This window comes from Moschus berezovskii, chromosome 9, assembly GCF_049115385.1.
Source record: "Moschus berezovskii isolate FMDL1 chromosome 9, NW_MosBer_1.0, whole genome shotgun sequence".
Lineage (NCBI taxonomy): Eukaryota > Metazoa > Chordata > Mammalia > Artiodactyla > Moschidae > Moschus > Moschus berezovskii.
The window spans coordinates 17273341-17285467 of NC_142468.1; positions in this window are offsets into that span (position 1 = coordinate 17273341).

Genomic DNA, 12127 nt, shown 5'->3' on the forward strand with positions numbered 1-12127 from the left:
CCCATTATTTCATCAGGGCTGAGCTCATTAACTGAACTAACGAGAACAAACTCCAGAATTATTCTCTCCTATGGAACTCTTGCCAAAAAGAGTGCCAGAAATAAGAGTTTCTATGGAAGAGAATAGGGTGCAGAGCACACATGTAAACAGTTTTTGCTAGATTGTAGATGTATCTGCAAATCCTGGGAACAGAAAGCTTAACACTGGACTTACATTCCTAAACACCTTAGTTTTGCCATACTGGATGCAAAGATAATTAAAATTCCCATACCATGTAAATGGTAAATATGATTATGTATCATTCAGCTCTGGAGACAGTAATTACCTAAATAATGTGAGGCAGAGTTTAATATGTTGACAATGCTGAGAATATGCTGTTAAGTGACAGTTTTCACATGTCATATAGTATCATGCCTATTCACTTCAATATCAGGGCATTTCTCTGGGAGGTAGACAGTCTTCTCACTGTTTCAGGAATTAGAAAGACATACTATTTATTGAGCAAATCTCACATGTTCTAAAAATTGCCAGGAAAAGAACTTCCAAACATTCAGTCCTTTGTTGTGCCAGAATTGTTGAATCTGCCCCCAAAATGAAGATCAATAGCAGATTTTTATGCTTTGGGGTATACTTACCAGTTCACTCTCTTTAAATAAAAGTGATCACAATTTACCTCCTCAAAGCACAGTAACTGAGACACACATCTGTACTGATGATCCCATGGGAGAAAAAAAAAAGATCAAAAGCCATTTGAGGTTTCGAAAGCTATGTGGCAGCCCCCAGCAATACAAAGTTCTGAACTCAAGTTGGGGATGGGACTACAAGCAAAGTGACTCGTTCCATAGCTCTTAGCAGTTCTTCAGAATCCCTTGTGAAGTATTATATCACAATTATGGTAGTGGTTACACAAAGCTACACATGAAAAACTGCATAGAATGACACTCACCTACACACTTGAGTGATTATAAAACTGGTGAAGTCTGAACAACCTCCATGGAGTATATCAATGCTGATTTCTTAGTTCTGACACACAAACTCTGCTTATGTAAGATGTTATCATAGTGGAGTCTGGGTAAAGGATGCATGAGGGCTTCGCTGTGCATTTTTTTTAACTTCCTATGAATCTATTAATTATTAAAAAAAAAACCTACACAGAATCAGAATCTTTAAGAAAGGGTTCTATTGAAGAAGTAATATACTCTAAGGAAGACGCATATAAAAGTTCATACCCAGCACAGACTGGAGTGTTTCTAAAAGGACACAATTTTCATTTTGTTAGGGTTTATTTGGTTTTGTTCCGAGTACACAGATAATTAGAACTATCAGCTAGTTCTGTTCTCTTTGGGATCAGAAAGAAGTCACAAAATAGTAACCTGTCCTGCGTGCCCACCTCACTCCTCTACCCAGGGCTCCTGCATTGCAGGCAGATTCTTTACCATCTGAGCCACCTGGGAAGCCCCTGTCTACAACACCCCTCCATAAATCAGATTTCCCCTCTAAACTTTCAAGTAACATAGTACAGCAACTCATTTCTATCTGTTGTTAGGAACCTTCACCACAACTGTGAAAGTTTTGGCTTGTTTTCAGGCCCAGGGGCACATATGTGTTTTAGATTAAAACACATTTTAAACACTGGCTTTATTTGCTCCCAGTATAAGCCAGATTCTTTCTGTGCCTAAGCTGTTCCTTGGCTATATCAAGCACTTTTGGAAACTACAGTAACTCTTTCAGGCTAGGTGGATTTTATTTTTCACTTTAGGAGTTTGTTACTAACAAATAGCATTCCTACACCTCCAAATTCTTCCACTCTTGCAAAATTACTGACAAGGGCCTTTCAGAATTGTGATTAATAAAACTATCTTCAGACAGAGATAAAGTTTAAAATCTCCTTTGGCCTACCAGTTCTCAAACTTGGCTACCCACTGGAACTACCTGGTGAACTTTAGCCCGAACTTTGGGAATTTTAACAGATTCCTAGGGTAATTCTTACATGCAGATTGATAACTACTGCTTTTAGCACACAACTCTTCACACAGAACACTTCTCATATTTCATCATTCTTCCAAACATGCATAAAGAAAAGAGTAATCATATGCTTCAGTGGTCATGGAATATAAGCAATTATCAATTATTCAACTTGAACCATACCAATTCTTGGGTTAGGGCCTCCACTGTCAATACCCTTCCTTGACAATAAACTTTGGGACTGCCTTTCGGATCTTGTAGAGGCCCTACTGACTACACTCAGATCCATATCTAATGAGAGTAGAAGGCTCATATGAAAATCAGGAAATCCCTCCTCTCTATATATTTACATATTTTATTTTTTCAAGCCATTTTGAGCTCACAGAAAAATACAGCAGAAGGTACAGAGATTTCCCATATATACTTCCTACCTCCATGTAAGTACAGGCTTCTCCATTATCAACATTCCCACCAGAGTGAGGCATTTGTTACAAACGATGAATCTACGCTCATACATCTGCATCACAGTCTAACAAGCATTCTCTTGGTGCCGTACATTTCATGGGTTTGGACAAGCATATAATGACATGTATCCACCGTTACTGTATCACACAAAATAGTTTTGCTGCCCTAAAAATCCCTCCCTTCCTATTAACCCCTAGCAATCACATTAATCTTTAATATCTCCATAATTTTACCTTTTTGAGAATGTCATATAGTTGGACTAATACAGTCTGTGGCATTTTAGACTGACTAGCTTGTTTCAATTAGCAATATGCATTTAACTTTCCTCCATGTCTTCTGATGGGTTGATAAATTCTTTATTACTGCTAAACAACATTCCATTGTCTGGATGTACCACAGTTTATTTATCCCCTCACCTACAGAAAGTTATCTGGTTGCTTCCAAATTTTGACAGTTATAGAACAGAGCTGCTATAAACAACCATGTGAAGATTATTGTGTGGTCGCAGTTTTCAACTCCTTTGGGTAAATACCAAGGACTGTGATTGCTAGACTGTACAGTTAAGAACATGCTGACATTTGTAAGAAACTACCGAACAGTCTTCCTAAGTGGCTATACCATTTTGCCTTGCTACCAGCGACGAATGAGAGTTCCTGTTGCTCCGCGTCTTTGCCAGCACTCGATACTGTCAGTTCTCAATTTTGGCCATTCTAATAGATGCGTAGTTGTGCTGTTGTTCTTCAGTTGCTAAGACATGTCTGATTGTTTGCGACCCCAGGGACTATAGCACACCAGGTTCCTCTGTCCCCCACTATCTCCTGGAGCTTGCTCAAATTCATGTCTATTGAATCTGCGACGCTTTCTAATCATCTCATCCTCTGCCACCCAGTCTTTTTGCCTTCAGTCTTTCGAGGGTCTGTCCCAATGAGTCGGCTCTTAGCATCAGGTGGCCAAAGTATTGGAGCTTCAGCTTCAGCAACGGTCCTTCCAATGAATATTCAGGGTTTGATTTCTTTAGAATTGACTGGTTTGATCTTGCAGTCAAGGAACTCTCTAGCACCACAATTTGAAAGCATCAGTTCTTTGGTGCTCACCCTTCTTCATGGTTCAACTCTCACATCTGTATAGGACTATGGAAAAACCAGAGCTTTGACTATATGGACGTATGTCGACCAAGCGAAGTCTCTGCTTTTTATTAATAATACTCTTTCTAGGTTTGTCATAGCTTTCCTTCCAAGGAGTAGGCACCTTTAAATTTCATGGCTGCAGTCACTGTCTGCAGTGATTCTGCAGCCCAAGAAAATAAAATCTGTCACTGCTCCACTTTTTCCCCTCCTATTTGCCATGAAGTGATGGAACCAGATACTATGATCTTCAAGCCAGTTTTTTCACTGTCCTCTTTCACCCTCATCAAGAGGCTCTTTAGTTCTTCACTTTCTGTCATTAGAGTGGTATCACCTGTGTATCTGAGATTGTTGATATTTTTCCTGGCAATTCTGATTTCAGCTTGTGATTCATTCATTCTGGCTTTTCCTATGATGTACTCTGCATGTAAGTTAAATAAGCAGGGTGACAATATACAGCCTTGTACTCCTTTCCCAATTTGGAACCAGTGAGTTGTCCCATGTCTGGTTCTAATTGCTGTTTCTTGACCCACATACCTCACTGTTTTAACCTAGACACAAGATGTAAAACATCTTTTCATATGCTTATCATCTGTTTATCTTCTTTGGTGAGGTGCCAAGGTTTTTGGTCCATTTTTAAATTGGGTTGTTTTCTTATTGTTGAGTTTTAAGTTCTTTCTGATTTTGGATAATAGTTCTTTATCAGATATATGCAGTTTGCAAGTATTTTCTCCCACTTTGTGGCCTTTTTATTCCCTTGACCATGTCCTTCGCAGAAGTTTTAATTTGAATGAAGTCTAATTTATCGATTCTTTCTTTCGTGGGCTATGCCTTTGATCTAAAAAGTCATCACCAAAGCCAAGACCACCTCCCTTTTCTCCTATGTTCTTCTAGAAGTATAGTTTTGTGTTTTACAATTAGGTATGTGACCCACTTGGAGTTAATTTTTGTGAAGGGTGTAAGTCTGTACCTATTTACATATTTGCATGTCAACGCTGTTTCAGCACCGTCTGTTGAAAATACCATCTTTGCTCCATTACATTGCCTTTGCTTCTTCATCAAGATCAGCTGATTACATATTCATGTGGGTCTATTTAGGGCTCTCAATTATGTTCCATTTATTTTTGTCTCTTCCTTCATGAATACATGTTTTGAAGTCCAGCTTCAAGTAAGTAGTACTAGTCCTTGAGTTTTGTTCAATACTGTTAGCTATTCTAGATCTTTTGCCTCTCAATATAAACTTTAGAATCAGTTTGCTGACATCCAGAAAAAAATTTGCTGAATTTTGATTGGGATTGCATTGAATCTATAGATCAATTTGGCAAGAACTGACACCCGTTAAAATTTTTTTTCTTTATTCATTTTTGGCTCCACTAGGTCTTCATTGCTGTGAGCAGGCTTTTTTCTCTAGCTGTAGGCAGCAGGGGCTACCCTCTAGTTGTGGTATACGGGCTTCTCATTGCAGAGGCTTCTCTTCTTGCGGAGCACTGGTTCTAGGGTACACAGGCTCAGCAGTTGTGGCTCACGGGCTCCGGAGCACTAGCTCAGTATTTGACACACACATGGTTAGAAGATTCCACATGTGGAATCTTCCTAGATCAGGGATCTAATCTGTGTCCCCAGGATTGACAGGTAGATTCTCAACCACTGGACAACAGGGAAGCCCAATAATTGACATCTTGACAATATTGAGTCTTCCTATCCATGAACATGGAATATCAGCACTTATTTATCAGAGTTCATTTTCTTCATATAGATCTTGTACATGTCATGTCAGACTTAGACCATGTATTTTATTTTGGGGGGTGCTAAGCGTGCTGTGATTCATGGGGTCGCGGAGAGTCGGACACAACTGAGCGACTGAACTGAACTGAACTAAACCAAGGTCTGCCTAGTCAAGGCTATGGTTTTTCCCGTGGTCATGTATGGATGTGAGAGTTGGACTGTGAAGAAAGCTGATCGCCGAAGAATTGATGCTTTTGAACTGTGGTGCTGGAGAAGACTCTTCAGAGTCCCTTGGACTTCAAGGAGATCCAACCAGTCCATTCTAAAGGAGATCAATCCTGGGTGTTCATTGGAAGGACTGATGCTAAAGCTGAAACTCCAATACTTTGGACACCTCATGCGACGAGTTGACTCACTGGAAAAGACTCTGATGCTGGGAGGGACTGCGGGCAGGAAGAGAAGGTGACGACAGAGAATGAGATGGCTGGATGGCATCACCGACTTGATGGACATGAGTTTGAGTGAACTCCGGGAGTTGGTGATGGACAGGGAGGCTTGGCATGCTGTGATTCATGGGGTCGCAAAGAGTCGGACACGACTGAGCTACTGAACTGAACTGAACGTAAATGGTATTGTTTTAAATTTCAAATTCTGCTTGTTTATTGCTGGGACACAGGAAAGCAACTGGCTTTTATATATCAATCTTGTGTACCCTGCAACCTTGCTATAATTGCTTCTTATTTCCAGGAGTTTGTTGATTCAGATTTTCTACCGAAATAACCACATCTTCTGTACACAAAGTTTCCTTTCTTCCCAATGTATATACATTTTGTTTCCTTGCCTTACTGCATTAACTAGGACATCAGACACAACACTGAAAAGTGATGGTATGAGGGGACATCCTTGTCTTGCTCATGATCTTAGTGGGAAAGCTTCATGTCTCTCATCATTAAGTATGATGAAACATATTAGTTTGTAGGGTTTTCACATTCTTTATAAAGTTAAGGAAGTTCCCCTCTATCCCTTGTTTTATCTTAAATGGGTGTTGGATTCCGTTAGATGCTACTACCACACCTATTCATGTGTTGAGCCAGCTTTGCAGAGCTGGTATATTTTCCACTTGGTCATAGTATATAAATCTTTTCCTACATTATTGGATTTGCTAATTTATGTTGAGGATTTCTGTATTTCATGTGAGAGAGCTGTAGTCTGCAGTTTTCTTGTAATGTCTTTGGTTTTGATATTAGGATAATAACTGGCCTCATAATGTTAAGAAGCATTCCCTCTGTTTCTATCATGTGGAAGAGATCATATGGAATTGATGTAATTTCTTTCTTGTTTGACAAAATTCCCAGTGAATTCATCTGAACCTGGTGCTTTCTGGTTTGGAAGGCTAATAATTATTGATTTTTAAAATACTGGTTGGCCAAAAAGTTCCTTTGGCGTTTTCTGCACAGTCATGTGGAAAAACCCAAACAAACTTTTTGGACAAACCAATAGATACTGCACAGGTCTATTCAAATTTATACCTTCTTGTGTGAGTTTTAGCTGGTTGTGCCTTTCAAGTGATTGATCTGTTTCATCTAGATGTCAAACCTGTGGTCAAAGGGTTGTTCACAGTATTCCTTTGCTATCCTTTTAACGTCCACTGAATCTGTAGTGACATCCTCTTTCATTTCTGGTATTAGTAATTTGTGTTAAGGAACATTCTTTTAAAAAGATTTGTAAGGGCACAGTATAAAAACCTACACTTTTCAGGATTATTCAAACTAGTATTTTTTAAAATGTGTGATGTGAAAAAATATTTTCACAGCTCCTATGGATCCAGTTGTTGTAATTCCCAAGGGAGCAGAAAAAGATTTGGAAAAAAGAACTTCATGATTAAGGGAGATTATTTTCTCAATTGAAAATTTAATTTCCCCACCATTGAAACACGTCACTCAAAAGCTTACTGATTTTGAACATGGCTACTTCTTAGAGCCTATTTTGCTTACCTATATCAATTTCAAATGGATTCAAAAGGCAGACGTCAAATGAGAGTAGTAATATAAAACTAGAATTCTAAAATACCCACCAAAAGCATTTCTTTTGAAACCCTAGACATTAAGTTAGGACTTTCTCTAAAACACACACACACACATATATAAAATTATTAGGAGGACATAAAAAAAGAGATTGTTTCCTTGTAGCCCAGTAATGCAATTACTTTTTTATCTGGAAAATAGGAAATTATACCCCCAAAATGGGCATTTACAAGGATGCTCAATGCAATATTGCTATGACATTAAGAACTGTCACAAATAAGGGAAAATATAGTAATCTGTTATATACATATAATAGGATATACACATACACATATGTATGTGTATATGACATAGTGGGTCTGCAAAACAATGTGTAAAGAATATCACTCATTGAAAAAATAAAAATATATCCTTATGGATACACGTATATTTGTTGTTGTTCAGTCAATAATTCATGTCCAATTGTTTGCAACCCCATGGACTGCAGCAAGCAGGCTCCTCTGTCCTCCACTCTCTCCTGGAGTTTGCTCAAATTCATGTCCACTGAGTTGGTGATGCTCTCTAACCATCTCATCCTCTGCCACCTCTTCTCCTTTTGCCTTCAATCCTTCCCAGAATCAGGGTCTTTCACAATGGGTTGTCTCTTCACACCTGGTGGCCAAATATTGGAATTTCAGCTTCAGCATCAGTCCTTCTGATGAATATTCAGGGTCTGCCGCCTCTTCTTCTTTTGCCTTCAATCTTTCCCCACATCAGGGTCTTTTGCAATGAGTTGGCTCTTCACCTCGGTGGCCAAATATTGGAGTTTCAGCTTCAGCATCAGTCGTTCTGATGAATATTCAGGGTCTGATTTCATTTAGGATTGACTGGTTTGATCTCCTTGCATGTCAAGGGTCTCTCAAGAGTCTTCTCCAGCACCACAATTTGAAAGCATCAATTCTTTGGTGCTCAGCCTTCTTTATGGTCCAACTCTGACATCTGTACAGGACTACTGGAAAAACTGTAGTTTTGATGATATGGACCTTTGTCAGTAAAGTGATGTCTTGGCTTTTTAATACGCTGTCTAGATTTGTCATAGCTTTCCTTCCAAGAAGCAGGCATTTTGTTAACTTCATGGCTGCAATCACTGTCCACAGTGATTTTGGAACCCAAGAAAATAAAATCTGTCACTGCTTCTACTTTTGCCCCTTTGATCTGCCATGAGGTGATGGGGCTGGATGTCATGATCTTAAGTTTTCTGAATGTTGAGTTTCAAGCCAGCCTTTTCACTCTCCTCTTTCACCTTCATCAAGAAGCTCTTCAGTTCCTCTTCACTTCCTGTCATTAGAGTGGAATCATCTGCATATCTGAGGTTGTTGATATTTCTTCCAGCAGTCTTGATTCCAGCTTGTGATTCATCCAGCCCAGCATTTCACAATGTACTGTACATGTAAGTTAAATAAGCAGGGTAACCATAAATAGCCTTGTTGTACTCCTTTCCCAATTTGGAACCAATCCATTGTTCCATGTCTGGTTCTTACTCTTGCTTCTTGACCCACATACAGGTTCTTCAGGAGACAAGTAAGGATCTGGTATTCCCATCTCTTTTAAGAATTTTCCAACACTGACAAATACTAGGATAGTCAATGATGCAGAAATAGACATTTTTTTTGGAATTATCTTGCTTTTTCTATGATTCAACAGGTGTTGGCAATTTGATCTCTGGTTCCTCTGCCTTTTCTAAATCAAGCTTGTACATCTGGAAGTTCTCAGTTCACATACTGTTGAAGCCTAGTTTGAAGGATTTTGAGCATTAGCTTGCTAGCATGTGAAATGAGTACAATTGTACAGTTGTTTGAACATTCTTTGGCACTGCTCTTCTTTGGGACTGGAATGAAAACTGACCTTTTCCAGTCCTATGGCCACTGGTGAGTTTTCCAAATTTGTTGATAAATTGAGAGCAGCACTCTAACAGCATCATCTTTAGGGCCTGAAATAGCTCAGCTAGAATTCCATCACCTCCACTAGTTTTTTGTTCACAGTATTGCTTCCTAAGGCCCACTTGACTTCACAGTCCAGGGTGTCTGGCTCTAGGTGAGTGACCACACCATCGTGGTTATCTGGGTCATTAAGATGCGCAGAAAATGGTTTGGAAAGCCACATTCCAAAATGATAACAGTAACTACTTCTAAGACTTTAAGGTGTTTGTTACTCAATGGAAGGTTTTAGTATTATCTCTGATACACATTTAAAAACAAATGAGCTTATATTTTATGGCTGCAGAGAATCTGGAAAAGATAATGCCTCAAAAACATACTTAAGAAATCAAATATATCAAAAGTACCCACCTTGACACGGATAGGTGCCAAAGAAGCTGTAAAGACATGCATCCTCTTTCCTCAGTGGAAATAGTAGACCACAATGGAGAATTAAGAGAACATTCTGGTTCAAATTTGCATCCAAGTATGGCTGCTTAGCTGTTTCACTTAACCAAAGGGAATTCTTGCTGTCTTCTTTCTCTGGGACAGAGTGTGTACCCACTATTTAACTGTGCACACATAAGGTGCTTACCTGCATCTTGATAAATGAAGTCATTGGAAGGATGTTAGCCAAGGAGGGGGGCAATTCACATGCTTCCACGTCAAAGCAAGAAATGGACAAACATCAACCCACTGCAAATTCAGCATCAGTACATTATGTATGTGTTACCATCTGGCTCAAGGAAAACGGAACTGCTCACTCTAAAGTATCAGTTAAAAGGTGTTTGTTAAAATATTTTTATACCATCTATGATATAACCTGATGTTTCCTTTCCTATAGATATCTTCTTTAATGCCTTGCAAGATTCACCATCCCTTATGGTATATGTCCCAAAATGATGGCTGAAGTATGTGACTTCCAGGTGTGATCTGTTTTACATCTACTGTATTGTCCCCATGGTACTTTGGAGAGACTACTTCACACAAAGATCCACATTCCACTTCACCTTCATCTGGTAACACTGGGTCTACCTCACTTCATTGCAACCATGGCTGGGGAAGAACTATCGCAGTGAGTCAGGGCAAGCACTCGGCAACATCCTAGGCCCCACCATGCCCTACTGCCTCTTCAATACTAAGGCTGAGAGTCAGCTGCTCATATCACTCTGCTTCCATTGCTGTTTTTGTCATAATAGGGTTAGGAAGAAAATACTTGTACTTACATTCCTACCAAATGTGGGAAAGCTAATGATACAGAATGTCAGATATTTTAAGACAAATGGAAAAGAGGATATTTTTCTATAAGAATAAAGAATATTTTGACAGGTCCAATAACAAAACAGTATGTTTCTGATGAAAGAACAGAACTTAGCATGCCATTATAAAACTATTGGCCAATTCTCTCACTTATGGTATCTTCCTGCCCATAGTAGGCATTTGAACATTTGGTGTCTGATTTATATAATACTTATGCATATATCACCAACCAAAAGATACAGAGGCAGTGAAGAAGCAAACAAAAACTGGAGTTTTGTGAATTACATATATTTTTACTGATATGAATTAACTTCATATTTAAAATACACCATGCTATCAATTCTAAATATGCTAATTGAAAAAAAAACAAAAAATAAATAAATATGCTTGCTGAGGACCAACTATACCTAACAGGTACTGCATATTCAGTGTTATGAGGATGAAGATGAATAAAACAGTTCTTACCCTCAAGGAGCTTGCACTTGGGAGTGGGAACGGATGGGGGAAATGGAATAGAGAGGTATATAAGTTACTGTCCTGGAAAGGCAAAGGAAGAGAAGATCACAGAACAAATATCAACAGAAGTAAAGCCCTATGAGAACTGGAGGGAGCAAGACAGGAAAGCTTCAGGAGGAAAGCAGCATGTGTGCTGGGCCTTAAGACAGTTACAATTTCTAAAAGATAAGATAAAAAGGAGGCAGTAAACCAAGAAATTTCAGGGAGTGTTGAGGGTAAGTCACACAGTGCACCTGTGGAGTAGTGCACATGTGGCAAGAAAAGTGGAAAAGGAAGCTGGAGACGGAGTTTGGATGATGCTGTTGACAGACTTCACTGCCAAGCTGAATGCATCTGTCCTCAATAAGGCAGGTAATAAGGAACTTCTCAGTGAAGGAATAACACTTGTCATTGGAGCCAAAGCAAATAGGCTAGTTGCCTTATGTAAGCAATTATAAAGTACAGAAAACATACTTACTCCTATAAGAAACAGAACAAGAAAACAGATTTAGCTTTCTTTTGCCATCAAGTAACTGAGCAAGTCATTTCTCTTCTTTCAGCCTCAGAAACCTCATCTGTAAAATGAAGGAACTCGACAAGAATGAACTTTCAAGGCCTCTTCAACCTCTTATCTAAATATCAACAATTTCTACTTGGCAGCCTTCAAGTATGAAATGACAGGCAAGTGGTGTGGGCTGAAGCACTTACCAAAAAACCAAACAAGAAACAAAATTTTCCTGGTGCTAATATATTGAAGATCTCACATAAAAATCCAGTTTTCTCACTTCTCTGGAAATCCTAGAAAAATCTGGCAACACAAGACCCAAATCCCCAGATGGCCAGAGTCTGCTGTGGCCGAGGAGGTGTTGTGTACCCTGTAACAGGACCTACCTTGTTCTCCAGTTTGCCACAATCTCCACCCTCTGCCTCACACATCTGTTACCTGTCCGACTCTGAATGAGTGACCACTGCCATACAGACAGGAGACATCCCCTCTATTTATTCACTCTACAGATAAATGAGCCATGCATTGAGCTAGATGCTGTAAAAGAAAAAAAAAAAAAATTAGACATGCCAAGAAGTAGGGGCTCACTGTCAGAAACAGTAAATCTGA